General features: G+C 46.4%; 1 protein-coding gene across 20 annotated transcripts in view; it reads right to left on the bottom strand.

Annotated features, from left to right (window-relative positions):
* The window catches only part of PLEKHB2 (pleckstrin homology domain containing B2), a 45,771-nt gene extending 37,017 nt beyond the window's left edge, over window positions 1-8,754 (bottom strand). For 12 of the 20 annotated variants that reach the window (XM_033231943.1, XM_033231942.1, XM_033231941.1 and 9 more), the window contains exon 1: window positions 8,629-8,719. The gene's annotated coding sequence lies outside the window, so the exon portion shown is untranslated. Of the gene's footprint in view, window positions 1-8,628 lie in introns of all 20 variants that reach the window. The other 8 variants (XM_033231940.1, XM_033231936.1, XM_033231939.1 and 5 more) reach the window with 1 other exon arrangement.
* Window positions 8,755-16,628: the final 7,874 nt, after the last annotated feature.

Raw genomic sequence — 16,628 nt, forward strand, 5'->3', positions numbered from 1 at the left:
CAGTCCCACAAGACTGCCCACCCTTCAGACACTAGCTGCAAGCCAGGGCCTCTGGAACATGTGATCAACTAGCTTCAAGTCAGTGAGAAAGAAAAGTAGCTCAGAGCAATCTGAAGAACATACAGCCGGCAAAGTGTAGAAAACGGGTCTTTAGTTACCACAGCCCCAACCATACTCAGGGTTAACCGTGTAAAGGGACTTGGGGTTTTTTCTATCTTCCCTTTCCTGTAGTTTCCAGACAAGCTGATAAATTACCAAGACAGTTACAACAAGTTACACAATGTGACCCTCAACCATTTTCTTCATGTTCCTGGAATGTGTGATACAAAGAACAATATACAGCCAACCAATAGTTTATGTTCAACTTAGAAACTCTCCCCATTTTTGCCCTTTAAAATCCCACTTATAACTGTTGCTACTCGAAGCATATATTCAGGGCAACTTGAATCTATGCTTCCCAGGATGCTGTCCTCAAATCTGGCCTAAATAAACTCTCTATTTATAGTAAGTTTTGCTTTAGTTCTTTCTTTAGGTCTATTAGAATTCCCATACCTCCCTGTGTTTAATTTGCTAGAGCAGCTCACAAAATTCAGGTAAACAATGACTTACATTTACCAGTTTATTACAAAGGGTATTACAAGGACACAGACGAAGAGAGGCATAGGGCAAGGTGTTAGTGTTCAGGCCTCTCCAGGCACACCACCCTCCCTCCAGGAACCGCCAGGTGTTCAGCTATTCCAGAAGCTCTCCAAACCCAATCCTTTTGGGTTTTTATGGAGGCTTCATTACGTTAGCATGACTGATCAAACCAACGGCCACTGGTGGTCAACATCACCTTGAACCCTTCTCTCCTTCCTCGAAGGCTGGGGAGCAGACATGAAAGTTCCAAATGTGGCACATATACACCATGGAAAATGTGGCACATATACACCATGGAATACTATGCAGCCATAAAAAAGGATGAGTTTGCGTCCTTTGTAGGGACATGGATGCAGCTGGAAACCATCATTCTTAGCAAACTATCACAAGAAGAGAAAACCAAACACCGCATGTTCTCACTCATAGGTGGGAACTGAACAATGAGGAAACTTGGACTCGGGAAGGGGAACATCACACACTGGGGCCTATCATGGGGAGGGGGGAGGAGGGAGGGATTGCATTGGGAGTTATACCTGATATAAATGATGACTTGATGGGTGCTGACGAGTTGATGGGTGCAGCACACCAACATGGCACAAGTACACATATGTAACAAACCTGCACGTTATGCACATGTACCCTAGAACTTAAAGTATAATAAAAAAAAAAAAAAAAAAGAAAGTTCCAGCCCTTGAATGCTGCATGGGTGTTTCAGATGATCAGCCCCCATCCTGAAGGGAGTCTGCAGTCCATCAATCAATCACTAGCATACAAAAAGACATCATTTTGGAGAGTTTAAGGATTGTATTAAATAGGAGTTGTAAGGCAGGAAATGAGGTCAAAGACCAAATAAACATTTCACAGTATCACAATCAGACACTGGAGAAAAATCTAGACCACAAAAGATAGAGATTAAAGGCCGGGCGCGGTGGCTCAAGTCTGTAATCCCAGCACTTTGGGAGGCCGAGACGGGCGGATCACGAGGTCAGGAGATCAAGACCATCCTGGCTAACACGGTGAAACCCCATCTCTACTAAAAAAATACAAAAAACTAGCCAGGCGAGGTGGCGGGCGCCTGTAGTCCCAGCTACTCGGGAGGCTGAGGCAGAGGAGAATGGCGTAAACCTGGGAGGCAGAGCTTGCAGTGAGCTGAGATTGGCCACTGCACTCCAGCCTGGGCAACAGAGCAAGACTCCGTCTCAACAACAAAAAAAAAAAGATAGAGATTAAAGAAAATAAAATTTTAAAGAAAAAATATCTCACAAGAATCAGAGACAATGCCCGGTACAAAAGGAAACTTTCAAAATATTACTTTACAGCCAGCCACAGTGGTTCACTCCTGTAATTCCAACACTTTAGGAGGCCAAGGCGGGTGGATGACTTGAGGTCAGGAGTTCGAGACCAGCCTGGCCAACATGGTGAAACCTTGTCTCTACTAAAAATACAAAAATTAGCCAGGCATGGTGGCAGGCTCCTGTAGCCCCAGCTACTCAGGAGGCTGAGGCAGAAGAATCGCTAGAACCAGGGAGGCAGAGGTTGCAGTGAGCTGCAATCGTGCCACTGCACTCCAGCCCAGGCAACAGAGCGAGACTCCATTTCAAAAAAACAAAAAACAAACAAACAAAAAAAACAAGAAAAAAAAAAGAAATATTCAGAGCTCTCAATTAAAAATAATAACCAAAATTAAAAATTCAATACAAGAGTTGAAAAGATCAAGATGAAAGAAATCTCTCTGAAATGAAGAGTGAAAAAAAAGACCAAGAGACAGAAAAAAAGTACAGGATGGGCCTGGAATATAAAATTTTCTGCTGGCTGGGCACAGTGGCTCACACCTGTTAATAACAGCACTTTGGGAGGCCAAGGCGGGTAGATCACTTGGGGTCAGGAGTTCAAGACAAGCCTGGCCAATATGGTGAAACCCTGTCTCTACTAAAAATACAAAAATTAGCCAGGCATGGTGGCGCACACCTGTAGTCCCAGCTACTTAGGAGGCTGAGGCAGAAGAATCACTTGAACCCAAGAGACGGAGGTTGCAGTGAGCTGAGATCACACCACTGCACTCCAACCTGGGCATCACAGTAAGACTCCATCTCAAAAAAAAATTCTGCTTATAGGAGAATTTCCTAAATAAACCACAGAGGAAAGGAGCAGAGAAATCATACCATAACATAAAGCCATTTCCCGCAACAGGATAACACATTTCTAGATTCAAAAGCTGCAATGAGTGTACAGCATGATGAATTTTAAAAGATCCTCCGTAAGCAGGATGACTGAAATTTCGGAACATTAGGGACAAAGAAGAGAACCTAAAAACTTCCCAAAGAAAAAAGCATATATAAAGAATCAACAATCAGCAAGGCACAGGACGTCTAGAGCAATACCTTCAAAATGTTAAGGGAAAATAGTTATTTCCAAGTCAGAATTCCATACCCAGTCAAATTATTAATCAAGGCCAGGCATGGTGGCCCTTGTCTGTAATCCCAACACTTTGGGAGGCCAAGGTGGGTAGATCACTTGGGGTCAGGAGTTCAAGACAAGCCTGGCCAATATGGTGAAACCCTGTCTCTACTAAAAATACAAAAATTAGCCAGGCATGGTGGCGCACACCTGTAGTCCCAGCTACTTAGGAGGCTGAGGCAGAAGAATCACTTGAACCCAAGAGACGGAGGTTGCAGTGAGCTGAGATCACACCACTGCACTCCAACCTGGGCATCACAGTAAGACTCCATCTCAAAAAAAAATTCTGCTTATAGGAGAATTTCCTAAATAAACCACAGAGGAAAGGAGCAGAGAAATCATACCATAACATAAAGCCATTTCCCGCAACAGGATAACACATTTCTAGATTCAAAAGCTGCAATGAGTGTACAGCATGATGAATTTTAAAAGATCCTCCGTAAGCAGGATGACTGAAATTTCGGAACATTAGGGACAAAGAAGAGAACCTAAAAACTTCCCAAAGAAAAAAGCATATATAAAGAATCAACAATCAGCAAGGCACAGGACGTCTAGAGCAATACCTTCAAAATGTTAAGGGAAAATAGTTATTTCCAAGTCAGAATTCCATACCCAGTCAAATTATTAATCAAGGCCAGGCATGGTGGCCCTTGTCTGTAATCCCAACACTTTGGGAGGCCAAGGTGGGAGAATCGCTTCAGCCCAGGAGTTTGAGACCAACCCAGCAACACAGTGAGACACTATCTCAACAAAAAATTAAGAAGTTAGCTGGGCATAGTGGCGCATGCCTGTAGTCCCACCTACACAGGAGACTGAGGTGGGAAGATCGCTTGAACCCAGGAGGTTGAAGCACAGTGAGCCATGAATCATCATGTCACTGCACTCCAGCCTGGGTGACAGAGTAGGACTCTGTCTTCAGCTGGCAGGGGAGGAAATTCCCAGAAAGGCAGCTGTGCAGAAGGACTGGGGAAAGAAAAAAAAAACAGTCCAGACTGGAGAGGGACCGAGTACTACAGGGTGGAAAAAAAGTCACTGACAAATTTCCCACAAGTTTTTGACTCATTGGTGAACTGAAGAGTTTTACAAGGCAGCAAAAGTCTTCTATGATCAGAAGTCAAAAGATTACATATAAATCAATAGCAATTTTACCATATCCACAAAAATAAAATACTATTTTTTTTTTTTTTTGAGACAGAGTCTCGGTCTGTCGCCCAGGCTGGAGTGCAGTGGGGCGATCTCGGCTCACTGCAGACTCCACCTCCCGGGTTCACGCCATTCTCCTGCCTCAGCCTCCCGAGTAGCTGGCACTACAGGCGCCGCCACCATGCCCGGCCAATGTTTTTGTATGTTTAGTAGAGACGGGGTTTCACCATGTGAGCCAGGCTGGTTTCAAACTACTGACCTCAGGTGATCCACCCGCCTCAGCCTCCCAAAGTGCTGGGATTACAGGCGTCAGCCACCACACCTGGCTTCTCTGGTCTTTCAATCTATGTACATGTATTATTTTGATAAATGTAAACATGTCAGCAATAACCTGAATTATCTTCAACTATACCAAAACAAAAAACCAACCTAAATTCATCTACCTACTTGAAGCTTCCAACAGTGCCCTGCTTTCGTCTTTAAATTGGGGAGATAAATTTAGAGAGTATCTTTAGAAACCAAAAATCATAAAGCATGATTTGGATCACATCAAAATAGTGCATTACTATTTTGTTTTATTTCTGTAGAGACGAGGTTTCACTATGTTGTCCAAGCTGGTCTCGAACTCCTGGGCTCAAGGTCTTCCATCTCAGCCTCCCAAAGTTCTGGGATTACAGGTGTAAGCCACCGTAGCCAGCCCATCATACGCTTTTGAAAATTCACGGAACCTAGTGTTTGGGTATAAGCTTTAGAGTTAAAAGACCGATGGGCAAATCCTGACTCAATTGGGCAAGTTACTTTTCCAAGTCTAGTTTTCTGATCTGTAAAATGAGAATTCCCACCACCTACTTGACAGGATGTTTAGAAAATTGGGTGAAATAATACATAAGTATTTGGCATGATGCCTCAGTTACTAGAACTCGATAAATGGTAGCTGCTTTGACAGCAATTATTACTATTTACTACTATTATTACTCTTACTTACTTATTTTCCCCCAACCAAAATTTGCCTAAAATACTCTAGAACAAGCTCGTCCGACTCGTGGCCCCAGCCCAGGACAGCTGTGAATGCAGCCCAATACAAATTTGTAAACTTTCTTAAAACGTTATGAGATTTGTTTTAATTTTATTTTTTAGTGCATCAGCTATGATTAGTGTTAGTGTATTTTATGTGTGGCCTTCTTCCAATGTGGCCCAAGAAAGCCGAAAGACTGGACAGCCCTGTTCCAGAAGAAACAAGGACATCAAGCTGCTTCTCAAATGGCTCAGAAGACTTCTGTTTGTTTGCCTTAGCATGCTGAATTTCACACCACTCCACAACGCATTTCAACATTTCACTATTTATACAGTGGAGCAAAACGGAATGCATAAACTCAAACTCATCAGATAAACACTAAGCCCTAGCTGTTGGTCTCTAGAGAATGAAATACCAGCAAACTAGCTGCAAAAGAACATTGTTTTTATGCCAATAAAACCTATACAAAGCTTTAAAATATAAGCCATATTCAACAATTTAAATTATTTTAAATTTGAATTTGTATCTCCTTGAAAGCATTGAATCGAAACAGACAACAGATGGACAAAAAATACCACCTTTGGAATCTGACAGCTCTAAGCCTGAAGCCTACTTTGCCTTCTACTCACTAGTATGACCTTGATCAAGATTCTAAACCTCTCTAAGCCTCAGTTTTCTTACCTGTATGACAAGGCACAACCAATTACTTCATGGAGTTATTGTGACAATTAAAGGAGATATGTCCAAACAGCCCTGTAGTAGATTGTCCAGAAGTGAGAACTGGCCAGGCACGGTGGCTCACGACTCTAATTCCAACACTTTGGGAGGCCGAGGCAGGTGGATCACCTGAGGTCAGGAGTTCGAGACCAGGTTGACCAACATAGTGAAACCCCATCTCTACTAAAAATACAAAAAATTAGCCAAGGATGGTGGCGTATGCCTGTAATCCCAGCTACTTGAGGGGGCAGGACTCCCTTGAACCTGGGCGGCAGAGGTTGCAGTGAGCCAAGATTGTGCCATTGTACTCCAGCCTAAGCAACATGAGTGAAACTCCATCTCGAAAAAAAAAGTGAGAACTGCTACAATAACATTAGTATTTCGTTCGAAAAGCTGGAATTCAGGTTTAACTGTCTACAACTCCTCATGATATCCCAGTTCTCTAGCTCTCTTTAGCTATAAAAGTGGCTTCCTTAACAAAAAGGAAGAAAACTCATCTCTGTTCTTCGAGGACAACAATGGACAGTCAAAGAGATGTCACAGGTACATTCGGAAACAGAAGGGAAAGAAGCTTACGCGACCCATCATCAGGTAGAGGTCAGTCCCCATGTGACACTGGCCCTTTCCAGTTGGGAACCACTTCTTGACAACAAGCCTAATACCAGCACCATCAAAGGGCAGACAGGCCAAGAAAGCAAAGAGGCAAGAAAGTCCAACTTTCTGTTTCCATGATCCACTGTGGAAGCAAATATACAACCAACAAAACAACGGGGTCAATGAGCCCCCACTTTGGGAGCATTTTTAACAGTGTGTTTTGCAGTTTTTGGTAGTTACTGTTATTAATGAGGTAATTCTTCAATTTCTTTAGACAAACAGTAAGAAGGCAGGCAGAGAAAAGGAGAAAGAAAAATATTAATGCAAGCTGAAAAGCATAAGCAAAGCTTTCAGAAAGAGCCGAGAAAAACCTCCACCTTCCCAAGGACTAACACAAGAGTATCTGTCCTCTCTATACCACTGCTGTACACATTTAATCAACTCAGTCCTTGAGAATATCAGGAAATTTACTTACAGAATGTCCCAACGCCTTTAAAATATAATGCTAGCAAAGAACTGCTGTCAAGTTCTGAGTTCTTTTCTGCAGCCTTCTTCAATAAGCATTTACTGACCACCTACAAAGTGCCAAACACTATGCTGTTTATTAGGGAAACGCTACAACACAGTTTGATTCTTGTCCTCAGGGAGATCAGTACGAATGGGTAAGAATCGAGTAAAGAGATCACCACCACAGAGAGTAAACACCAGGCACAAAGGAAGCCCAGACAAGCGCCAGTCCTATCAATATCCAGCCAACCAGCCCACGGTTAGGAACTTTCTGAACCTACTGAACACTCTTGAGCACAACTGAATCGGTCACAGCAGTATTCCCACACACCCACAGGTCCTTAGGCAGACACACCCACTGCATGGGCACAGACGCACAGCTGTGTCTGCGCATACATGTTTTCATTCAACAAATATTGAGGGCCATACTAAACGCAGTTAACAGTGCCAGCTCGGGTCCTAATTCCTCATGTGACTTCGGAGAAGTCACTTCCTGCATTGGTACTGGTTCTATTAAAGGCCACAGAAGACCTTGGAATATTTCTCCCCTCAGCTGTCAGCCCTCCGCCTTCGGTGGTGGTTCCACACTTTCCTAAGCACTAAAAATTTAAAGGCTGAGACCATGAGTCAGTATTATTTTGAATTAACCGTGTTCCCCTAAATGTTTACAGTGACCACTGCACCTCATTCCTTTCCTCCACCCACCCTGAAACATCGGAAATTTACTATTCGCTCATTTATGAAGCATCGGAAATTTACTATTCGCTCATTTTCTATGCGAACCAGTCTACATTTGAGATTTAAGCAAGGGGGGGGGATCCCTATGCAAATCACTGACCTCCGGAGATTTCTATCTAGTTGAGTAAGAGAAACAAACACGAAGAGAGATATGTAAGATAACGTACACCAACCACTTACGACTAAAGACACTGCAAGGCCAAGAGCAGGTGAAATGAAGCGGGGGCGGACCGCACCGCGAGGGTAAAGCCTCGATGCCCCCCAGGACTTAAGGTGGGGAGACCTCTGGGCAGGAGAACTGAGAAGGCAAGTTCCCTGGAGCAGAGGGAGCAGGAGGGGTGGAGATCGGACGCCAGAAGACCCCAGGTGGGGGGGCCGCAGCAGGTCCCGACGGTCAGACGTGTGGGACACTCCCGAGCGGCCAGAAAGGATGCAAGGCGGAGGCCGCAGTCGGGAAAGGCAGAGGGTCCGCAGGGCCGGAGGGGAGGGGCTCGGGGAAAGGCCCGGAGAGGGGACGCCCGGGAAGCTACGGGAGGGGGCCCGAGAGACGGGGGGACCCACTGGGAGGACTCCCGGATGGGCTGTTCTAGGGGAGGCTGAGAGGACGGACCTGGAGAAGGGCAGGGGTCCAGGGAGGAGGGAGGACCTGTGGCCAGGCGCCTCAGGGGAAATTACGGAGTGGGTACGCAGGGGAGGTGGCGCGGTGCGGGGTCCCCTCGGAGGAGCGCGAGGCTGGGCAGCTCTAAGGGAGAATCTGGAGGGACGCGGGCCGGAGGGGAAAGGAGCTAGGGTCGTCCGGACCAAACAGAGACACTCACCTGCGAACCAGAGCGGACAACTGTCAGACGCCGCAAAAGCTTCTAGTCTCCTAGACCTCGACTGCCGCAGGTCCGGCGTCCTGGCCGCCGAGCTGACGTCACGCCACGGTGCGCATGCGCGGCGGGCCCCGGCGGGTGGGGCGGGGTGTCTGGGTGGTTTCCCGAGAAACGGGGCGGGAGGAGGCAGCGGGTGTGGATCTCCCAGGAGGCCGGCGCTTCCACTAAAAGGAAGTGTTACCGAGTGAGAGCCCGCCTTAAAAATATAAAAATCAAAACAAAACAACAACAAAAAAAATTGTTAGCACCCTAATCTTGATTTCTAAATATCGCTCTCTAAAAACAGGGCCAAGGCCTGTTTGAGAATCGCTTGAGCCCAGGAGTTCAAGACCAGCCTGGGCAACACAGTGGGATACTTTCTCTACAAAAAAATAAAAATAAAAATAATTAGTCTGGCGTGGTGGCTTGCATCTGTAGTCCCAGCTGCTTGAGAGGCTGAGAGGGAAGCTTCACTAGAACCCGGGAGGTCAAGGTTGCAGTGAGTCATGATTGTGTCACTGCACTCCGGGTTGAGCAAAAGTATGAGACCCTGCCTAAAAAAAATAATAATTACAGGCATGAGCCACCGCGCCCAGCCAAAAAAAAAGTAAAATTTTAATAAAGTTCAGAGAAATGAGAGATATTTAATATTTTAATATTTTATTTAATATTTTAATAAAGTCTTAGAGAAATGAGCGACTCTAGGACCCGGGCTCAGAAAGCTCTAGCTGAGCCAGGAGCGTTTTGTAGGCCAGAAGCTCAAGGTGCTCAAAAAACGGAAGGACCGGGCGTCCAAGGGCTCAGGGATCTACCCAGAGAGCTCCCGGGGACCGCGCCTGGTACAATTTGAGCAGCAATATAAAGTACATTGCATTAAGTTATAACCTAGAGTATAAAACATCCCAGAGCCCATGCTGATATAAATACCCGATTAAATAAATGAGGGAGAAGGGATAATCTTCCTTGTAGAGGAATTCTAATAATACCTCATCCAGAGGGGTGTGGTAATTCGTCTGCACCCACCCTGAGTGTGGCCAGTGCCTGGGGACGCCCTTTCCAAGAGCACAGTATGGAAAGGGCTGTAACTTCACAGCCGAGGCACTTCACGTGAAAATCAAAGTGATTAGTCACTGCATTTGCCCTTGACATGATGTGATTTAAAAAAAAAAAAAAAAAAGTGAGCTCAGTCTAACTGAAAGATAAACATCAGACAAATCTCATTTGTGGGATATTCCTCAGAACACCTCACCAATACTCCTCAAACTATCAAGGTAATCAAAAGCAAGAAAAACACTGAGAAACTGTCATATGCAACATGGTGATGTAGCTAGGATATAAACTTCAAATAAAAGTTTAAGTTTAGGTAATAGTTTTTAGTTTTGACAAATGTATAATGGTTAACGTTAGGAGAAATTGTGTGAAGGGTATACTAGCTTTGTAACTTTTTGGTAGTCTAAAATTATTCAAAATAAGAAGTTGGGGGTTTTCTTAAGACAATAGAGGGAAAAGAAACGTTGGCCAGTTGAAGTGGTTCATGCCAGTAATCCCAGAGCTTTGTGAGGCAGAGGCAGGAGGATTACTTGAGCCCAGAAATTTGGCCTATAATCAAGCCACTGCATTCCAGCCTAGCAGGGGTTGGGGGATGGTGCAGGAGTACTGCCTGGAAAGAGGCTTGAGAGAGCCTCCTGGCAACCCCACTCCTGGGGTGCTGAAAATGTTCTATACATTGATCTGAATGGTGGGTACATGTGTGTAAGTAAAACTTAATCAAGCTGAACACTATACTTAAGATTTGTGGCCGGGCGCGGTAGCTCAAGCCTGTAATCCCAGCACTTTAGGAGGCCGAAAAGGGGCGGATCACGAGGTCAGGAGATCGCAGACCATCCTGGCTAACACGGTAAAACCCCGTCTCTACTAAAAATAGAAAAAACTAGCTGGGCGAGGTGGCGGGCGCCTGTAGTCCCAGCTACTCGGGAGGCTGAGGCAGGAGAATGGTGTAAACCCAGGAGGCGGAGCTTGCAGTGAGCTGAGATCCGGCCACTGCGCTCCAGCCTGGGCGACAGAGCGAGACTCCGTCTCAAAAAAAAAAAAAAAGATTTGTACATTTTTGGCCAGGCACGGTGACTCACACCTGTTATCCCAGCACTTTGGGAGGTCGAGGCTGGCAGATCATGAGGTGAGGAGTTCGAGACCAGCCTGACCAACGTGGTGAAACACCACCTCTACCAAAAATACAAAAGAAAATTAGTCGGGCATGGTGGCACGCGCCTGTAGTCCCAGCTACTAAGGAGACTGAGGCAGGAGAATCGCCTCAACCCGGGAGGCGTAGGTTGCAGTGAGCCGAGATCCTGCCCCTGCACTCCAGCCTGGGTGACAGAGCAAGACTCCATCTTAAAAAAAAAAAAAAAAAAAAAGGCTGGGCGCAGTGGCTCACGCCTGTAATCCCAGCACTTTGGGAGGCTGAGGTGGGCTGATCACCAGGTCAGGAGATCGAGACCGCCCTAGCTAACACGGTGAAACCCCATCTCCACTAAAACTACAAAAATTAGCTGGGCGTGGCAGCGAGCACCTGTAGTACCAGGTACCAGGGAGGCTGGGGCAGGAGAATGGCGTGAACCCAGGAGGTGGAGGTTGCAGTGAGCTGAGAGCACGCCACTGCACTCCAGCCTGGGCGACAGAGAGAGACTCGGTCAAAAAATAAATAAATAAATAGATTTGTACATTTTTCTGTGTATAAATTACATCTACATTTTAAAGGGAAAAAAACAAACAAACAAAAAAAAACCTTTGAAAGAGCCCTATTGTTATTGGTCTTCAAAACCCCAATTCTGCCAGTCAGGGCCCCTGTCTTAACCCAGCTCCTCTTTGGGGAAAATAAAAAAATGCAGGGTAGGGAGTCCTGTGATGCCTGCAATCCCATCTTTCGCAAGATATTATGGCTTAGTCAACATAAGAGTTCAGAGATTGGTGTCACGTGGGGTTCTTCCTGGTTCTGCTGCTCCTGGATGAGCTTGGGTAAATTGCCTGACATCACCAGGCTTCTTGATCAGGCCTCATTAAGGCTATACTAGCCCTGACCACCTTCAGGGTGAGTCCTAGGGATCTTTCAGGGTTTGAGTTTGGAGTATCCAAAAATACACTAACATATTCTCTCTGAGTGATGGGACTGTGGATGACGTTTCTTTTCTTTACTTTTCTGCATTTTCCAAATTTTCTTTCATGAATATGTATCACTTCAATAACAGGAAAAAGTAATATTTGAGGCTGGGTGTGATGGCTCATGCCTATAATCCCAGCACTTTGGGAGGCCAAGACAGGAGAATCGCTTGAGCCCAGGAGTTCAAGGCCAGCCTGGGCAACACAGTGGGACACTTTCTCTACAAAAAAATAAAAATAAAAAAGTTAGCCTGGCGTGGTGGCTTGCATGTGTAGTCTCAGCTGCCTGAGAGGCTGAGAGGGAAGCTTCACTAGAACCCGGGAGGTCAAGGGTGCAGTGAGCCATGATTATGTCACTGCACTCCAGGTTGAGCAAAAGTATGAGACCCTGCCTAAAAAAAATAATAATTACAGGCATGAGCCACCGCGCCCAGCCAAAAAAAAGTAATAATTTTAATAAAGTTCAGTTTAAATGGGTGTTCCAGGACCTGGAGGAGGGAGTGTCCCATAACAAGTTTTCTGATTCAGTGAAACTGGCTTTCTGGGCTGGGCTTGGTAACTCACGCCTGTAATCCCAGCACTTTGGGAGGCAGAGGCAGGAGGATCACGAGGTCAGGAGTTCGAGACCAGCGTGGCCAACATGGTGAATCCCCATCTCTACTAAAACTACAAAAAAATCAGCCAGGCGTGGTGGCGGGCACCTATAATCCCAGCTACTTGGGAGGGTGAGGCAGGAGAATCGCTTACACCCAGGAGGCAGAGGTTGCAGTGAGCTGAGATAGCACCATCGCACTCCAGCCTGGGTGATTGAGTGAAACTCCAACTCAGAAAAAAAAAAAAAAAAACTGGCTTCCTGTTCACGTTTATTGAGAAGAGACCAGGGGAAAGAAGGCTGGGTGCAGGTGAGGACGCCTGCTTTCCAGCCCCCCATCTGCCTGTCCTGAATGGGCACCTCTTGTCTGAAACTGAGAGGGGGACGTCCAGGAGTTCCAAGAGTTGCACTGGGACTCCGTACCCATCAGTGGCCTGCCTCTGTGGCCCTCACCTGGCTCAAACCAAATCATTTGCTGCTAAGCCCCATTCTGTTTTTTGCCCAATTTCTAGTATGCATTTCTTTACTGAAGAATATAAAGTGAGAAGTTCTGCTGGTTGAAAAAGAAATTCCAGGCCAGGCACAGTAGCTCTCACCTGAAATCCCAACATTCGGAAGGCCGAGGCAGAAGGATCGCTTGAGGCCAGAAGTTCAAGACCAACCTGGGCAACATAGTGAAACAAAATATACAAAAACAACAGTAAAAAAAAAAAAAAAAAACTCCAAATACAACATGAAATAAAATGCCGTGTCTCCCCTGCTATACCCCACATAATTGGGAATGTGGAGCTTCCAAGGAATAGGAGATAACAGGCACTCTTCCTTTACTTTTTCTTTCTTTCTTTTTTTTTTTTTTGAGATAGAGTCTAGCTCTGTTGCCCAGGCTGGAGTGCAGTGGCGCGATCTTGGCTCACTGCAAGCTCTGCCTCCCGGGTTCACAGCATTCTCCTGCCTCAGCCTCCCGAGTAGCTGGGACTACATGCACCCGCCACCACGCCTGGCTAATTCTTTGTATTTTTAGTAGAGAAGGGGTTTCACCGTGTTAGCCAGGATGGTCTCGATCTCCTGACCTCATGATCCAACCACCTCGGCCTCCTAAAGTGCTGGGATTACTGGCGTGAGCCACTGCACCCAGCTGAAATTTTTTATATGTATAAAAGTAGCCAAGGTGGTACTTAGGGTGGAACAGTAGGATTTCAGCTGCCCCACAATGTTTACCAACACCCAGATTCATCCCAAACAGACACACAGCACTAGGGAGAACAGCAGGGGCAAGCAATGCAGAGTGCAGCCTAGGAAGCCGTTCCAGCATGCTGGTTGCACCTTTGCTTCTTCTATACAGAAATTCTGGAGAACTGCCTTTTGGGGTGGGAAATAATGAGTTTTTGCATGCCTAAATTTTACTTCATTTTGCCCTCAACATCTACTAAGAAGCCATGGTTTTCTTCAGACAGTGGACTCTCTTTCTTTCTCTTTCTTTCTTTCTTTCTTTCTTTCTTTCTTTCTTTCTTTCTTTCTTTCTTTCTTTCTTTCTCTTTCCTTCTTTCTTTCTTTTTTTTGAGACGGAGTTTCACTCTTATTGCCAAGGCTGGAGTGCAATGGCTTGATCCTGGCTCACCGCAACCTCCGCCTCCCAGGTTCAAGCGATTCTCCTGCCTCAGCCTCCCGAGTAGCTAATATTACAGGCATGCGTCACCACACCCGACTGATTTTGTATTTTTTGTAGAGACAGGGTTGCTCCAGATTGGTCAGGCTGGTCTCGAACTCCCGACTTCAGGTGATCTCCCAGCCCCGGCCTCCCAAAATGCTGAGATTACAGGCATGAGCCACCACGCCTGGCCAAAGACAGTGGAATCCATTTCTTTTGAGGATAGTAGTTGGGGTTTCGCCCACTATAAACAGGAAGCTGCCCATGCATATAAGAATGAGGAAATGAAAAAGGGCACAGCTGTGGCACAGGCAGCCTTGCAGTTTCTCTCCCCCTTCACTCCCTGCTTTGGGTTGCAGCCTTTTCTGCCTATTTCTTTTTTTTTTTTTTTTTTTGAGGCGGAGTCTCGCTTTGTCGCCCGGACTGGAGTGCAGTGGCCGGATCTCAGCTCACTGCAAGCTCCACCTCCCGGGTTTACTCCATTCTCCTGCCTCAGCCTCCCGAGTAGCTGGGACTACAGGCGCCCGCCACCTCGCCCGGCTAGTTTTTGTATTTTTAGTAGAGACGGGGTTTCACCGTGTTAGCCAGGATGGTCTCGATCTCCTGACCTCGTGATCCGCCCGTCTCGGCCTCCCAAAGTGCTGGGATTACAGGCTTGAGCCACCGCGCCCGGCCTTTTCTGCCTATTTCAACCATCCACAGGAAAGTGAGTGCCCTTTCTCCTCCAGCCCACCTGAGCCTCTACTGCTACTTCAATCTGGCGTGTTGCTTATTTACTGTTGAACATCTGTCACCTATTTCACAGGCATCTATGGAGGAACCAAATGAGTTCTTGGCCTCCCATTTTGAATCCAAAGCCCTGAACCCCAAATACTTTCTGTGTGTTTTTTGTTTGTTTGTTTTTGAGATGGAGTCTCGCTCTGTTGCCCAGGCTGGAGTGCAGTGGAGTGATCTCGGCTCACTGAAACCTCTGCCTCCTGGATTTCAGCGATTCTCCTGCCTCAGCCTCCTGAGTAGCTGAGACTATAGGCGCACGCCATCATACCTGTCTAATTTTTGTATTTTTTAGTAGAGACGGAGTTTCGCCATATTGGCCAGGCTAGTCTCGAACTACTGACCACCTCAGCCTCCCAATATGCTGGAATTACAGGCATGAGCCACTGCGCCTGGCCTTTCTGTTTTTTTATTTCTTAAGACAGGGTCTCATTCTGTTGCACAAGCTAGAGTACAGTGGCATAAACACGGCTCACTGCAGCCTTGAACTCTAGGGCTCAAACGATCCTCTCACCTCAGTCTCCAGAGTAGCTGGGACTACAGCGTGTGCCACCACATCCAACTAATTGTTTTTAAATTAAATTAATTTTTTTTTTAATAGAGACAGGGTCTCATTATATTGCTCAGGCTGGTCTTCAACTCCTGGACTCAAGTGATCCTCCTGCCTCTGCCTCCCAAAGTGCTGAGATTACAGGCATGAGCCACCACTCCCAGCCCCTATCTAATTTTTTTATTTTTTGTAGTGATGGGGGGTGGTCTCCATATATTGCCCAGGTTGGTCTCAAACTAACTGAAGGGAGAGAGCCAGGAAGGCCAGCAGCATAGTGCTATACGGCATGTCCATAGACAGGTACAATAGATGCAAGGAGCCTCAAGGGCGTATAATAAAGTCACTAGGAAGGAATACATTTTGTTGTTGTTGTTGTTGTTGTTTGAAATGGAGTCTTGCTCTGTCTCCCAAACTAGAGTGCAGTGGCATGATCTTAGCTCACTGCAAGCTCTGCCTCCTGGGTTCATGCCTCAACCTCCTGAGTAACTGGGACTACAGGTGCCCACCACCATGCCTGGCTAGTTTTTTGTTAACCAGGATGGTCTCGATCTCCTGACCTTGTGATCCACCCGTCACGGCCTCCCAGAGTGTTGGGATTACAGGCGTGAGCCACCGTGCCCTGCCTGCATTTTGTTTTTTTTGTTGTTGTGTTGTTTCTTGTTTGTTTGTTTTTTTTTGAGACAGAGTCTCCTCCTGTCGCCCAGGCTGAAGTGCAGTGGCGTGATCTCATCTCACTGTTAGCTCAGCCTCCCAGGTTCAAGGGGTTCTCCTGCCTCAGCCTCCTGAGTATCTGGGATTACAGGTGCCTGCCACCATGCCCGACTAATTTTTGTATTTTTAGTAGAGACGGGGTTTCACCGTGTTAGCCAGGATGGTCTCGATCTCCTGACCTCGTGATCCGCCCGTCTCGGCCTCCAAAGTGCTGGGATTACAGGCTTGAGCCACCGCGCCCGGCCTTTTCTGCCTATTTCAACCATCCACAGGAAAGTGAGTGCCCTTTCTCCTCCAGCCCACCTGAGCCTCTACTGCTACTTCAATCTGGCGTGTTGCTTATTTACTGTTGAACATCTGTCACCTATTTCACAGGCATCTATGGAGGAACCAAATGAGTTCTTGGCCTCCCATTTTGAATCCAAAGCCCTGAACCCCAAATACTTTCTGTGTGTTTTTTGTTTGTTTGTTTTTGAGATGGAGTCTCGCTCTGTTGCCCAGGCTGGAGTGCAGTGGAGTGATCTCGGCTCACT

Source organism: Trachypithecus francoisi, unplaced genomic scaffold (assembly GCF_009764315.1).
Source record: "Trachypithecus francoisi isolate TF-2019V2 unplaced genomic scaffold, Tfra_2.0 Lachesis_group13, whole genome shotgun sequence".
In the NCBI taxonomy this organism is placed as follows: domain Eukaryota; kingdom Metazoa; phylum Chordata; class Mammalia; order Primates; family Cercopithecidae; genus Trachypithecus; species Trachypithecus francoisi.